Raw genomic sequence first — 16,614 nt, 5'->3', positions numbered from 1 at the left:
AACACTGTACTGGAACTGTTCTAAAGCTGTCAAAACACCCAGCTTCTCACACTCCCCACATCCACAGAGAGTTTGCCTCAAACACACACCATCCACACGCACACGCGCGCACACACACACGCAACACACACACTCAATGGGAAACAGTCTGCATGCAGCCCTGTGCGCTGACACAAGTAGGTCAGAGCTGCAGTGGGTCTTCTAAACAGTCCTCTACAACCAAGGAACCGATAACAGTATCAAAGATTCAATTCTCACTTCATCCCTGTCTTACTATCTGTCTCTCTCAGACACACAAATCTTGCACACACTTACATATGTACATCGACATCGTGAGATAATTTGTGAGATTTTGTGGGGAGATGATTTCAGGACATGTTTTGTTTTTTGTTGTTTTTGCAGAGGAACAAAGAAGAGAAGCAACAAATGAAAGAGAGACAGATTTCAAATCCATTCCCCTGGGAAGGAAATTCAGAGTTCAAGGGTGACGGGTAAGAATGGGATGGCTGGAGGGTGAGGAAAAGCGACCTTGTGGGAAAGGCTGAAGCCGGTATTCCGAAATGAATAGTGGTAAATAAATGAATAAAGTGAAATTTGAGACAAAGAAATGCGCCGGCACACAAACACACATACTCTGTCTGTCCCTCTCTGTCTCTCACACAGCTCAGCACAGAGAAGTGGTTGAGATGTGTTGGCAACGCTGGCACCCTGGCATGGAACAGAGTGTGTTTTTGTAATAGCCGGCCTATTCAGTGATGGGTGACAGGCACGTTGCACGAGTGTGAGTTTAAGTGAAAAACATTCAAGACTAAGATAAGGCCTGGGAGAAAGCATGAGAGAAAACGTTAAGGGGGAGACAGAGGCCAAGGATGTTGTTTACTTGCTGAGTTATCAGTAGATTGTCTTATCTACAGTCAATTGGAAAGCTCCATGTGTGTGGCCAGCTGTTGGTGCCTCATTATATCCTAATGAAGACGTATCACTCCATTGCTCCTGACAGAGAGAGAAACACTCTACAGTGGAGTAAACAGCTTTCAGTGCATTAGTCAGAAGGTATTGAATATACATTTTATTAAGGTGTCTAATGTTTTGTGCGAGGGAATGCTAGGTTTTAATGTTTAATGCTAGGGCTGGGCTATATGGACAAAATCAAATATGTTATCTTTGACAAGACCTCCATATTAATGTTTGTGACAATATTGTGGGGATGAATATAGGTGCTTTTGTAAAATATTTACACACACAAGATTTTTTTTTTATAAACAGCAATTAGTAGTGTAATGTGGAGGCAGAGAGAGGAAAATAAGAGCTGCAACAGTCTAATAAGTTAAGCTTGCATCCCATTACTGTAATGCAGCCTTTAAAACCAGGAAACGACACCGATGCCATATCATATAACCATATGCAAAATCCCAGGTGATATCTAGCCTCGTACCATGATATCAATATGATGTCAGTATAGAACCCCGCCCTTTTTAATGCAACACAGCAAAATACATTTTGAAGTCGAAAAGGTCTGCAGTAGATTTCCGATAAGAGGAGACTGCATTTGACAAATGGATGTACTTGTTGTTAGCTACCATAGCATGTGGAATGACAATCAATCTCTGAGCTTGGCTGAGTCTCTGGCTGCAGATAAAAGCAGAGTTCAGTGACTACAATGCTGATGAATGATCAGGTCAAGTCAGTGCATTGGAGTATGCAGGGAATTTAAAGTGGCTGGGGTGGGGTGGGGGCGGTCATGGGGCGAAGGCTGGATGGAGGTGGGAAAGATTGGGGTAGAAATGACGGATAGAATGGAGGATGAGAGGGTTACAGATCACGAGGGAGGGAGAAAGGCAAGGGTGCAGTAGAGTGGGATCGGGCTGGGTTGCAGGTGATGGGGTTCACTGTGTAAAACTGCCTCCCGTCTGTGTGAACAAAACCAGACATCTGATTATGATTTTAAAACAAACCTAAATTCAAGTTTCTCAGAGAGGTTGTGGCCTTTGCCAAGCAGTGCCTGGGCTAAAGAGGCACGGAGTAGAGCCTAACAGTATCCTTTCGTTTTCCAGCGGCCCTCAGATGGCCAGGCCTGCCCATTTAGAGTCATGTGGCATCTCCGAAACACCTCTCAGTGCTAAGTGGGAAACACTTGGGTGAGAAATTCCAGTACCACCAAGGGCTTTTTGCACGGTGAACATGTTGCCTTGTTGCTTTAGTCTTTCAAAATCCTTTCTTGTAATCATAAGCCTGTGTCATCCAAATTGCAGGTTAGGACAGGAGAGCATCTGGGGATGTCTTACGTGGACAGGAGGGTTATGAGAGTTTTAAGAACTGCACGGATGCTCTAAATTCTTGAGTGGCACAAATCTGCTCAGATAAAGACAAACAGCACGTAGTGAAGGCGGGCCACTCTCCGAGTCAAAGTATCCTGGCAGTGATCTGACCGGAGGGGACGGGGCCTGCACAAACATGTCTTATTAGGGAAAACCACACGCACAAGATGATGTATACACACAGAAATACACACACACTAGAGGTCAGCATCAGGCTGGAATTTTCGCCCAAACCCTACTATGCCCATCTAATTTAGGGCCCTACCCTATCTGGTCTGACAGGTCCCACAAAAATTTGAGGCCCGAACCCGGTCAGAGCCCGAGTTCAATTTCTTAATAAGAGTACAACTGCATGCAGACACATGCAGGCCCAAATACACAAAGAGAAAGATTAGCGCAGAAGGAAATTAAATATTAAGCCTTAATATTTAGTGTATGAGGGCATTAATGTGACAGATAAATAAACAAGACCCAAACCCAGATGGGTCCGATGTCACAGGAGGCAAAAAAAAAACATACCCAACTTGAGCCCGGCATTCTTCTTCAGGGCCCGTTGGGCTCAGGTCAGGTTGCAGACCTCTAACACACACACACACACACACACACACACACACACGCCCACTCTGTTGGATAAGGACACACAGGTCAGGAGAGGTGCCTCTTAAGCTGTAGCTGTCAAGTGGCAAGGCTAATCTTATTAAGGCTCTCTTGAGCTGCTGGTCCAGGCCCTTAAAGTGATATTTCACTTTGCAGGAAAAAATTTGCATTATTTAAACCAAGACCAATTTCTAGGACTTTAAATTATCCTTTTGTTTGGGGTTGGATGGATTTTATATCAGGTCATATGTGAATTCGATGTATGGATTTGCAGACTACAGTAGACTGTAAAATACTGGAGGTGAATGGAGAAACCGTAATTCGTATGAGAAATATAGCCCCCTGGGGTTGCTATTACCTGTAGATCACTGCTGATGGTTGCCTCATACGGAAGGAAGCAAGCACCGTGTGAACGCTGCTACTGTTTTAGCAAGGAACAAGATTACTTTTATTTCCTCGTGAAGTGTGTACTAAACCAGTTAGAGGCTCGGTGGAGTTACTGGCAAAGGAAAGCTGGAGACATTATGGGGATGGAGATGGAGTGGGAGCTGAGGCCAGGGCTCTGACTGGAAATGAGGTCAAGTTTGGGTGATGAGACACAGATAGTTGTTGAAATGGGGACGGAATTCAGACTGAAACACGGGGCCAAGGAAGGAGCTGAATACCGGACCAGACGGAAGGAGAGCAAGGACAGAGAAACTGAGGACAGGATTGAAGATAAGGAGGGGACAAATGATGGTGGCATTTCCTCCCATGGAGCCAAAAACGGAGTTTAAGTAGCCGGTCTTATCAGCAATGACTTGATGACGACCTGTTTTTATAACTTTGTAATTATGTACGTAATATTTGATGTGTGTGTGTGTGTGTGTGTGTGTGTGTGTGTGTGTGTGTGTGTGTGTGCTTGAGTGTAGGTTGTTGATTCTTTTTTTGTGGAGATTTTGCTCAGTTTTATTGTTTCTGTTCACGTGCCCAGGGAGTACAGATGGAAACTGGCTAGTAGCTAAATCTGTCTGTTGGAAAACAAACGGGACAAAACTAACAACTAACAGGAATAATACAACCATAATTATATAGGAATAATATTATAATAATTACATAGGAACAACTATAACGACTATTCAGTGCAGCACATTTGTTAACTGACATTTTCTTAGCAAAAGTTGATATAAAAAAAACAAAAAAAACTATAATATCAAAATTTACCAAGGTGATGTTGTATTTTAATCTTTTGCGCAAAATGCACTGTATGATGTGGGCATTTGTTCAACATGCAAAGACCTTAATGTTGGCATTTCACTCATTCTACAGGGATTCTGGACTACACTGATTAAGACTGAGACTGAGGCCGGAACTGAGCCTAACGCTGAGCTAAGGGGGTTGAAGCTTAGAGCAAACCATAAAGTGGAAACCTACCTAACTTAGTCAGGTGAGACAAATCAGAATCAGAGTGGTATGAAATGTACGTGAGGAAACTCGGTCAGCCAGCTGTAAGAAACACAAAACTCACTTCAGGTGCAATATTCGCTGTGTTTGCAAATTTTAGCGAGCAAAAGCTGCAATAGGCACTGCAACACTAATGAGGAACAGAGGCAGGATGAATGCATGACAGCAGAATTCTTAAACTGCTGCTGATGCAGAGGGCACGCCAATGTCAAACTTTTTAAAACAAGTTTAACAAGTGTTATCCGCTCAGCACGTTCTCTGTGTCACCTTTAATTAGATTTATAACACCAATGCCCCAGACACATTGTGGCTTCCATGCCAGTTTGAAATTGACTTAATCTGCCAGATATATTCCCTATTAACCTCTTGATATGTCCTTTAGTTGGTGCATCAGCAGGGATCAGGGAGGATCTTATCATGGGGGTTCATTCAGATTGTCACAAGTAAGGTATTTTGTTCTTGGATCTCCGTAAAAGACTGTTATGATCAAGGAAAAGCTACATGGATTGGAAATTAGAATGTTAATCAATCAGTAAAATTACATTCTCTGCTTGCAAAGCTTTCTGAATATATCCTGCTCTAAAATAAAAATAAAAAAAACGGAGATACTCTAATACTGATTCATATCATCGGGCTGTGATGTTCATAGCATCCCGGGGGTTTTGTGACAAACTGCTGTAATTTACCCTTTTCACTCAACCCTCACTTTTCACTCAGGCTACACTCAAACTTCCCTTTCACTTCTTCATCCACCTCCTCTTCAGTCAGTGATATCATTTCCCACAATGCCCTTCGACACCAAAATTAGATGTTTACTGAGGACATTCTAGATCACTGAAAAAATGTTTAAACTTTATTTTAGCTACCCTGAAAATTTGTCAATGAGACACAGTTGCATCTGTTTTTGGCCAGCAGTCCATAGGACTAAGAAAATTACACCATCAAATCCTGAAATGGACCCGGAAATGCACAGGACATTATGAATAGCTGTTTCTTTTCACAGTGCCAAGTGTTTTAAGGTGGATTTTTTTTTTAGTTAGGCTTAATTTTCCCTGCAGAGATAGATGCCTTAATCCTGCAAGACGTTCAGATTGTTTATGAAAATTGCCAATATTCTACACACCAAACTGTACATATAGTGATTATCTAACATCCAACTTTGTCAAGCATTAGTGAGAGAACAGAGGGTGGGCAACGAAGATGTGATCTATAATCTGTCAAGCGGTCTTTCCAGCAATACACAACCTCGATTACGAAGCATTGACACCCCGTTGCTACTTGTGGTGATGTTGGTAACCTCGCTGAACTTCAGACATGGCTGCAGACACTCTCACACTCTGGTGAGGATGTGTCAGAGTAAACGTTGGGCTGGGGTTAAGATCAGACAGCAAAGAGGAAGGAGTGGTAGAGGGCAAAGGGAGCTCTCATTCCCCTCTGGTGCAATAACACAGAAAAAGAGAAATGGTTTTATACTGATCTAGTGTACTACACAGCTGTTCTTATAACACAGAGACATACTAAACCAATACAAAAAAGAAGTAAACAAAACAATTGAATGAACCGTGATATAATGATGAGCAGCGTGACTACATCCAGGTGGAAGGGGCATTGGTAAAATGGTAGAGCACAGTCGAGAAGAGAGAGTGATGCATTTGGCCTCAACATAGGTCAGGCCAGTATTCCAGAAACAGCCTGATCAAACAGAGAGCCAAGCCAAGCCAAACACCTCTGGACTTCAGTCTGGCACAGAGAAGCAGAGCTGCAGCCCTGCCGAGATCACACTGCACACAGTCAGTACACAGACCCAGGACACTCTATAGGCCTTTATAACAGACTGCAGCTCACAGATACTCCTATAGAGAGGAGGGACATGGAGGGAGGGTGGAAAAGGGACGGACTGCAAATGAAAAAGACAGACGGACTGAGATCCACAGAGACATACAGACCACCTTAACAGAGAGCCATTCTCCCACTGCATAACAGGAAGGGCCTTTGTTGTGTTTACTCCAAATAGCCTCCAAGTTGTTTATCCACTGGTACTGCTCTGTTAGTTAGAGTTCCTCATATTGTATTGCCCTCATATACACACAAACATACCTACAAATGCACCACACAAGTCTAATAGCAAGAATGCAGACCCATGCGGACACACAAGCACAACCCCACACACCAAACACACACACACACACACACACACACACACACACACACACACAGAACTCCACCCAATTCATTCTAGCCCAGTCTGATACACTGTGCACACTCAGAGTTGCCAACCTAAAATAGTGGAATGGAAAAATCTATACTGGTGCCCAGTTATTTCCGCACTGCTGCACTGTGGCCCGGTGCTCTCAATGGGCATACAATGGTCACCGCACACTGTGACCACATGTCATTCACTTGCCAAGCTGCAACATGGTCAGACAGGCTTTAATCACTTGAATAAGGGCAAGTAGCAGGGGGGTAGAGGCTGTCTTGGATGGTGCATTGCTTTCGATGCCAGCTAAGACAAACCACTTGTGAATGGAGGCCATTTGATACAGAGAGACATTCAGCTGAAATACATTGAAATACCAGTGCAGTCTGTGTTTAATATGTAATATGCAGGCACAATGCTTGCTTGTAAATGCACTGCACAGTTCCTTAGATGTATTAACCAGTTCGTTTGGATGTTTTGAGTTTCTATTGCATTAATAAGCACCGTGTGGCAAGGGACACAAATTGAAAGCCATAATAGCCATAATGGAGCGTAAAAACATGAAGGAACTCAATATCTCTGCATAACATTGTATTGAGAAATGCACTGGGCTTAAGTAGCTGCAAGTACATGGCATTAAATAGTAATGAAATTGATGATAATGATTAAATATTTATCTTGCAATAAGGCTGATGTAACCTGGTGGGTGTTAGAGAGAGGAGAGGATAATTTGCCAGACTGCATGACCACTTAAGAATTATCCGTCCTTACACTGGGGATACACTCCACAACTTTTAAAGTCAGATTATGAAAAGACCAGGTATATTACAGGGGTCAGATGATTTTTTTAGGATCACACACTTGACAAATTACAGCAAAAGACAAGGGGATCACATGCATCTAGACTTGTCACTTGCAGCTGAACCAAAAGGAGCACACCGATCTCACATGAAAACACGGGCTCCCCAGGCGAGCTATGACACTTTATGCCTGGCAACACAACTATCATAGCTCCTGGAATTCGCATTAGGAGGCACTCCTCTTCCTGGCATAACTCAGTTAATTTTTCCTTCCATTTTTTCCCCAATGCACCTGCATATTATTGCATTCTCTGCCATTTTCCTCTCCCTTGTTTCCTGTATTTATTTTTCCACTCTCAATTTTTATTAGCTATTGACGGGATCTGTTCCCATTTGTGTGATTGATGACAATGACCAGGTTCCGCTCATTACAGTCAAACTTGGTTGATATCATCTTAGTTGCTCTGACTCATGTGAAATTAAACGGGAAGGGAAGAGATTAAAGTCTTTCCAATTTTCTGTGCCAACCATCCACTCCAGCTGCCCCAAAATTGTCAGACGAGCAGACACTCTGCTCAAATGTGAATAATGGCCGAGATGGGGCTAATAGATGTCTAGTGTAACCCCAGCTTGAGATGACCATGGCTGATTGACATTGTGAGTTCAGTAATAATTTTTACCAAGAGACGTATCTTCCCATTTTTTCATTGAGATGTCTTTGATTGTGATCATTTTTTTATGATCTGATATTCCAAGCTGCATTTCCCTTCCGGTTTTACCAAACTCCATTTGAGACAGTTAACAGCTGAAGTTTGCCTCAATGCTTATAGTCGTTTATTGAATAAAACATGCAGAAATCTGAAAATCAAAATGGGAAAAAAGTCACACATGAAAATTTAAAGCTTTCCTCACTTTGTTTAAATTAAGGGGAAAAAATCATGAACTTTAAACAGATATAATCTGAAAAATCAAATAACCTACCCCTAAGTGATGCAATTTTCTGTGTGCGAGCAAACCACAGAGACCAGAGTCAGACAAACACCAAACACTGCCTGAGACGATGACAGATCTTCTCCTCCACAACTTATCACCCTGGGTTATCCTATCTGATTCATCCATCCTGTGTTTGTGTGTGTGTGAGCGTGTGTGTGTGTGTGTGTGTATGAGAATGTCAGTCAGGTTGCATCAGCCTCCTGAAACTGTAAAAAGCGGCAGCTCCTTTTCACATACATAAGGGTGATTACGCAGGCAACAATGTGTGTGTACAAAAATAGATATGAAGGGAAACACCTTAACAAACACGCCTATAGGTGTGTGCTATCATATGCGCGCACACACACACACACACACACACACACACACACACACACACACACATAAACAAACATTTAAAATCCTGTGGTTTCATGTGTGGCTTGGGCAACATTAAAACTGGTCTGACCCTGATTATCAGGAATGGCACCCTTGGGTGTTTCTCTCACTACCAATTAGTTTTAAGCCTCCAGCTCTTACTGGTAGAGAGACAATGATAAATAGTCGGACAGATGGAGAGAGAGAGGTATGCACAGTATGTATGCATGTGTGTCTATGAATACCATGTGTTTGTGAATGTGGGTTCAGTGTGAGTATGTTAGTGGGTTTGCATGTTTGATGGCAATGAAGTTGCTGGGTGTGTGCACACATAAGCACACTGGGCCAAATTAAGAGCAAGAAAGTAAGAAGTGTTTCAAATCAAAGCGATAAAAGATGAGGTTTAAAACTGAGGAATCAATGTCATCTGTAAATGCCCAATTGAATCAGTCATCAGTTCCTCGGCACCATGATGGTGCTAAAATAAAATTAGGGAGGAAAAAAACCCCAATCTAAATAAGTCATTTGTGCTCAATATTTGGTCTTAAAATCTTGTTCGTCTTAAAACAGGTGAAAAAATCTTCCAGTGGAATGAGATGATCTCCTTTGTTTCCGGTGCAGTTTCACTTGTTTCAGGAATTTTTCTGGAAATAAGAATATCATGTCAAAACGAGGCAGATCAGCCCACTGTCAAGAAAACAACACTTGATTCAAGAAAAATCTGGAAACAAATTGATTTCCATTGGAAAGAAGTGGGGTTGTCTCATCCCAATCGAAGATTTTTTTCACTTGTTTTAAGAAAAAAGAAAACAAACACTGAATATGAGACTACATGCCTTGTGAATATGACAGCTTCTGCAGTGTAAGACAATGCAAACAGCGACACTTGTCAAATTCTCTCATTGACAACAAAGACGAAATTGCAAAAACTCTTGTCTTTTCTCTCCTCCTCTCTCCCTGACACCCAGTCACCGCTGGCGATGGAGGTGCTAATGGGCTTTCTTAATTCTGATTTAATGAAAGCCGCAGCCACTGGAGGTGCGTGTTGGGATGTGAGTTGTTGTTATTATGGGAAGGCCAGCGGACAGACAGGCAGCCAGACAGGAGAGACAGAGTGGGCAGGAAGGTAAAGACGGAGAGAGCTCGCGGGCGACGAAAAGGAGCGACACCAGAGATTACAGCACAGCAAGCAGACATATGGGGCTGTTTGGTCCCGTCGAGACACAGAAAGCAGCTAGGGTGTGGTGTCTTCACGGTCGACCTCCTGTGTCCTGCAGGGGACACTCTGAGCTGAGGTTTCATATAAGTTGACAACCACAACCCCTCCACCCTCTTGCCAACCCCACAACATACACACAAACCCAAGCTCACACACCAAAATAAAATGCTCAGACACCTTCCTATGGTGTGAGATGCAATCTGTGATTCCAGCACAAGTGCACACTTGCGCGTACGCAGTTGGCATATCCTCAGTCATATGACTGTGGAGCCATCTCACCCAGGGACGTTGGCTTTATGCCACAAATGAGAGGAGCAGACGCGAAAGAAAGAGGCACCCAGGGATCAAATCACATACACAGAGTTGCACACTCACAAAAATATGCACCCATAATCACACACACACACACACACACACACACACACACAGGAAGATATATTTGTTACAATGATACATCCACTCCACTATGATACAACACAGAGGCACACAAACACAAACATGAACATAAATAGAGAGGAGCATACAGCCAAGCCTCCAAAGCAAGCATTGCTTTTCAGTATGTGTGGTGTAAAGTGCGAACCACTGCCAAACAGCCCCCTGCCTCTTTTTGAACACACACACATGCACGCATGTAATACACAGAGACACACAACAAGCATACAAGCACCCAGAAATACGTGCAAATATTTTGTGAGTGATATATATTTGACATCAGAGCTGCAGATTCAGATGTAAGGGCTTGAAGTAAAGGAATGAAAAAGCACCACCAATCATGTTATGTTACGCTATTAGCGTGAGAGAGAAAGGGGAGAGTGAAAGAGAACCAACATATTTGTTTTTCTGAGTCTAAAACCGTATAGCTCCTGACCAAGTGACTCAGTCCAGGGCCATTTGTTATCGATCCAACAGTTTGGTTTTTTTTCTTTTGACAGTTTTGCTTCCCATACATAGCTATTTCGCTCTACAGTGGACTGGCCGGTGACCTCAACTCTGACCCTGTCCTACCTCAGCCCTATGGCAACCTGTCATCTGAAACCATATAATGGCGAAAACCTGCCCAAGCAGATTTCTTTCCATTTTGGATGGTGGAATAGAGAGGCAAGAAAAGGGAGTATGCAGTTTGAGAGACATAAGGTGAAACTTGACCATTTGAGAAAGTCTTGCAAGCTGACTTAACTCATAGGAAAACATGAGCATTATAATTAAACTGACAAAAAAAAATCCCTTGTCTTCATTTAACATTTATGTTGAATTTAAACCAATACCGATTTTTTTTTTTTTTTAAATGAGGCTTTAAGTTTACACTTAAATTATACTTAATCACAGCACTCTGCAAATGTATACTTTTGTATTTAATCATCTTCAATAGGTGTTTTCTTCAGCACATTTCTTTCATGTAATGATAATTAAACTACATTTATTTTCCAGAACATAAATAGGCATAGTTTTTAAAGGGGTCTGTTTTTACTCGGGCCACAGAGAAGCTGTATTTAGACAGCGGTCTATGGTGACCTTGCAAGCCCCACCTGAAGATTTATTACAATCCGTAGCAGAGTTTATCAGTGAGGACGTCAAAATTGTTGACAGGACCAAAAAAAAAAGACTGTTTTCGCGGTGTGGAACGTTTGACCCAGAGACTCCGAACTCTTTCCTCATATTCTGTCAACAGTGAAGTTGTGTAACGAAGCTGCCCTATCTGCGCAGTCACCCTGGATCTGCAGACAGGACACCCAGTCTAGCCCTGGCCTCGGCCCAGTCCGGACAGAGGAAGGCATCATCCTCCCCTGAGGTCAACAGACTCTCTTATCTCTCTTCCCTCCCTCTTCTCCCCCCACCCTCGTCCTCCTCTCCAGCCCTGCCATGCTCTGTCCTGTCCTCACTGGCTACACAACACCTCCTTATCCACGCATCTCTCACCACATACACGCATAAACAACACGTTCCCCCACACATGAACAGTCTGCTTGTGTCTGCCGGTGCATGTTAGGTGAGTGTGTAGATGTGTGCAGTCATAATGTGTTGGATTTAATATTAGCAGTGTGCACTGGCTTTCACCAGACCACGTATGTTTCTGTGTGGCACTATAATCACATTTGTTTGTTCACTGTAACTCAGACCAGCTGCAGAAGCCTATAAAGCTTATCACACCCTCACACTCATTCACACAAGCACACGCGCACACACACGCTCTCGTGCACACAGATCAAGTGACACGCAGCAGTAGATTACGACATTAGGGGAAGTTAAGACAGATGTTCAAAGCGTCCCTACATGAGGAGTTAACTCTGAAAGAAGACATGGTTGGTGGGTCTAGAAGCTTACAAATTGTTTTTATTTTCACTTCTCTGACAGCTTTCATTCGCAGTATTTTTGGTTCAATCTCCGAAGAGCGAATACGGAAATGTTTCTTGTGAAAGAGGGTTCAAGCAATATCTATTTTAGAGTCACAAGTGTTCTAGCGCCTGTTACTCTCTCTCTCTCTCTCGCTCTCTCACTCACATACTCTCTTGCTCCCCCAGCCTGTGCCGTTCTTACTTCTATTTCCCCTAAACCAGAGCCCCTTCACGTCCCTCTTCCTCAGGATCTGCACTCCTCCTTTCCTCTCTCTTCTCTCGCTCTCCACGCCTCTTTTCCTCGTATTTGCTTTCAAACCTTCTGTTTTTACTTCACTTCTATACTCCTCCCCTTTCAGCTCTTCTCTTCTCTTCTCCTCTGTCTCCTTCTTGTTTCTTCTCACCTCTTTACCTCATCTCCACTCTTAACTCGGGAGGCCAGCTTTCCCTTCCTTCAACTTTCCCCTCTCTCACTCTGCTTTCTGCTCTTGCATACTCATTCTTTGCACACGGACACCCTGTTTAAAAAACAACCACAGAGGCAGCCAATATGAGAGAAAAAAAAAGAGAGAAAGACAAACTGTACAATTGCCATCTTCCGCACAATCTCTCTCTCTCTCTATCGCGCTCTTTCTCTCGCTCTTTCTCTCCCTCTCTTTCGCTCTTTCTCTCACTCTTTCTCTCCCTCTCTCTCTTTCTCTCTCTCTCTCTCTCTCTCTCTCTCAAACTTATTTAAGAGGACAAACATCATGTGGTGCTGCTAGGAGAGGACACTGTTGACTCTGTGAGTGTCTGTTTGTTAGGGCTTTTTTTGTATGTGCTTTTTTTAATGAGTGAACGCCTGTGTTGGTGCCAAAGGATATGTGTGTGCATGTGCATATGTGTTTGTGTGTGTATACATGCATCACTTACAGCAATGCCACAATGTTTAGATGGACTTCTGTTCTTCCATGCATACACACAGCTTTGCATGCACATACAAACAGTCTTCCCCACATATCCCTCCGCCCCCAGACATTCGGGGTCCAGTTGAGTGGAGGCATGGGTTGGAAGCCGACTCTGTGCGTGTGTGTGTGTGTGTGTGTGTGTGTGAGCAGCATGTGTATGCATGAGTGAATGTGTGTGAGCGATATTTCTCAATACACAAAGACCCAGCGTCTTATATGGCTCCCAGCTGCACAGAGTTGGCCCACTCGTCCGCCATTTAGCAGCTAGGAATGTTTGGTGTGCAACCCCACTGGAAAGCCCCAGTTACCCCCACAGACTCCCAGCCTCCTCTGGAGACAACCTATTCCACGAAGCAGGGGCAGACGGAGGGACGGGCCTCACCCCAAGGAAGAATGGTTCAAATTCCACAGCTGATAGAAGAAAAAAAAAGCAGCAGAGTAGGACAGAGTAGAGGAACTGATGTCAAGTCTGTCAGACCATCCCCCCACACCCACCATCTGTTCTCGGCTCACAGAGTAGGACAAATGAGGGAAAGAGAACCCCAAAAAAAAGCCGGAGAAATTCAACACTTGTTGGGGTTGTTGGTGAAGCTGATAAGAGTGTATAGGCTGCTGGATGGTGTTTTGACAGTTGTTGGAAATACAGAGTTTCCTTCCATGCTTGGCCCCCTTTGTGTCTTTTAGTGCACGCGGTCGCTACAGTGGCCATTGTTTTGAGTGTGGGGGGGACTCCGTTGTCACTGAGTGATGTAACACCTCAGCTATGCCTTCAACTTGGACTTAGCTGTCCAAGCAGCAGGTGTTTGGTGGGGATACTGTGGTCTTTATTTTGGCCAAGCCAAGCAAACTAGACATTGGCTAAGCATAGATTGACATACAGATTGGTCAATTACTGTGTTACTAATGAGAAAATACAGTCAAAACCGATTCATAACCAAAGGAAAAATATACTATAATATAATTTAAAATATTCCAGCTGGGACTTATAGTATCTATTGTGCTCAATAGTGAGTTGATAGTAACTTTATGGTATTTTATGTTATTAGTGTGGCCTATGTTTACCCCCTATGCTATCACTATATGGAGATCACTAGAATTTCTATAATACTGCATAGGGATATGGGATAGGGATTAAAGCTAACTTGGGCTGTAAATTATTTATTAGAGAATTTGCCCCCTTACAAACAACAGCCAGTAGACTTTATCAGTGGTGTGCAGATTTTCTCCTCCGTTTACTTGAGGTGACACACCCACATTGATAATCCAAACTCTGGGACGTTCTCTCCACTTTTGCTTTTTAGTATTAACCTTACGAAGCTGGTCCTGGTCTTACCATCAAACACATAAGTCTACTGTTCTGCAAATTTACACTTATTTCAACAAACTGACAGCCTACTGTACGTCCTTTGCAATGCCTTCTCATCCTCGTGTCTCCAAAAACACAAATAAAACAGCGACTGGATGAGAAGTTCAAAAACGAAGCGGCAACTTCACGTTCAACCCCAGCCTTGTCGTAAAGCTGGAAAAAGTGTAAAATAAGGAGCTCCAACTTATTGAACCGTTATGCAATCCCTGTCCACGTGTAGTCTGCACTGTAGACTGCTTTGTTGTAAACACGCCTAAAGAAGACTACTATAAATGACACGGAGTGCTTTTTCTTTATGTAATTTCCATTGCTTACCTTTTAAAGACATTCACCAATGGAATCTGTTCGGATTTCTTTCCGCTCCACGTCCACTTTCAGTTTACACCTCTCCGCCTTTCTTTTGCTCTCAGTTTATTCTGGGCAGCGCTCGACTCTCGCTTCTGTCCATTGAACTGCAAGACACAAACATATGCGATCACTTCACAGCATTCCTCTGGATGACAGCATCTAATCACGGGTCACATGTTTTAACAGTTGTGCCGTTTTACCCCAGACTTGAAAGTCCTCCAGTTATCGCCCTCGTTTCTAAATGCGCGTATTGGGCTATGATCTGCGCGGACTGACAGAAAAACACTCCCGACTGCAGCCGAGAGACGCCAAGAAGAATGTAATTACACGAAGACTGCTGCATATTGCAAAACCTGCAGACATGGTCTTGTTTGCAGGCCCCAGCTATTGTGCCTGGAATCTGTCTGGGCTGTTGTTCGTCTCTGGTGCTGATGCGAGTTTTTTCCGCGTCCCTTTGTTATTTCTGTCACACCTACAAGGAGGGAGCTTTCGGAGGAGGGGACCCTTGCCTCCACTTTCTTTTGTCTGTGTGTTCGTCTTTACACAGCAGTGCTGCTCGTCATGGCTTTACATTTGTATATGAAATAATGGGCCGATGTTGATTTTCGATCACTCGGATTGCACATTGTATTTTGCCGAACGATTTTTATGGCATCGTATACATTTTATGCTGATAAAATTTGGCTGCTGGTCTCGAATCTGGTGATGCCTTTAATTTCGTTTGACAGTTTGCTTTCTTTTCTTAAACAATTCAGATATCTTAAAATAAAGTCATTTTGCTGCACCGCACTCTCGCCCCTGTCCAACTCCTTGGACGCGTCTGGCGCGTAACGTGCGCTATAGTATCTCACCAAATTGTCGCCAGAAGTTTAGTCGTAGCTGGAGAGGGGGCGACGCCGCCGTCTCTGTCTCTGTCTCTCTGCCTCTATCTTCTCTACTCTCCTGTCCTTTCCTCTCCTCTCCTCTCCCGTTGTCTCTCTGAAGCGGTGGCAGAGCCCAGTTATGTTTCACTCCAGACCAGCCTTCACCGACATCACGCCAGCGCCTATCAACGAGCGCAGTGACGACAGCCTCATTGCCAGTCAGTTGCGCCACACCCATCCATTCATAAACTGGAGAGAGTGCCAGGCTCCAGACTGGACAGCGCACACGCAGGAGGTGGTAACATACCAGCCATAATAGTCCTATAGGGACCGGTAACATTACCCTGATATTCCTATAGAGACTTAAACTGTGCTACTTTAAATTTCTGACGACTTTTTTTTTTTTTTTTTTTTTTTTTTTTAATTTTCGAATGGCATCACATTAATATTCTTATAATATTTCCACATGGACTTGGGGTTTTGCTGTTTTATTTGTATCTTATCCTTTTAGGTTTTATTATAGATACTACAATTCATATTCAGAGGAGTTGCTTTTTCTCAGGTTACCGTGTGCCATGCACAGCAAATTTTCTGCTTGTGTACAGTTTATGCCATAAATCTATATCCCACAGCTTATACCATATAATTTAATGACTTTAACTTTGTGACAACAAGACATAATTAACTGACTGGCTTGGTAATGTATGTAAATTGAACATGTATGCCAAACTGTAATGTAACCATAATATAATGTATAATATAATGTAACTATAATACAAGAAGCAAAGATCAACATCTGGAAAGATGAATGGGGACAAAATATGGCACCCAAG

General features: G+C 43.2%; 1 protein-coding gene across 2 annotated transcripts in view; it reads right to left on the bottom strand.

Annotated features, from left to right (window-relative positions):
* The window catches only part of rhobtb4 (Rho related BTB domain containing 4), a 47,732-nt gene extending 31,851 nt beyond the window's left edge, over positions 1 to 15,881 (bottom strand). The window contains exons 1-2 of one of the 2 annotated variants that reach the window (XM_030059846.1): positions 15,770 to 15,881; positions 14,886 to 15,022 (exon numbers count right to left, since the gene is read on the bottom strand). The gene's annotated coding sequence lies outside the window, so the exon portion shown is untranslated. Of the gene's footprint in view, positions 1 to 14,885; positions 15,023 to 15,118; positions 15,291 to 15,769 lie in introns of those variants that run through there. The other variant, XM_030059847.1, reaches the window with a different exon arrangement.
* Positions 15,882 to 16,614: the final 733 nt, after the last annotated feature.

Source organism: Myripristis murdjan, chromosome 9 (genome assembly GCF_902150065.1).
Source record: "Myripristis murdjan chromosome 9, fMyrMur1.1, whole genome shotgun sequence".
Classification (NCBI taxonomy): Eukaryota; Metazoa; Chordata; class Actinopteri; order Holocentriformes; family Holocentridae; genus Myripristis; species Myripristis murdjan.
The sequence above is the reverse complement of the archived record's forward strand: the minus strand, read 5'-3'. Positions and strand labels throughout refer to the sequence as shown.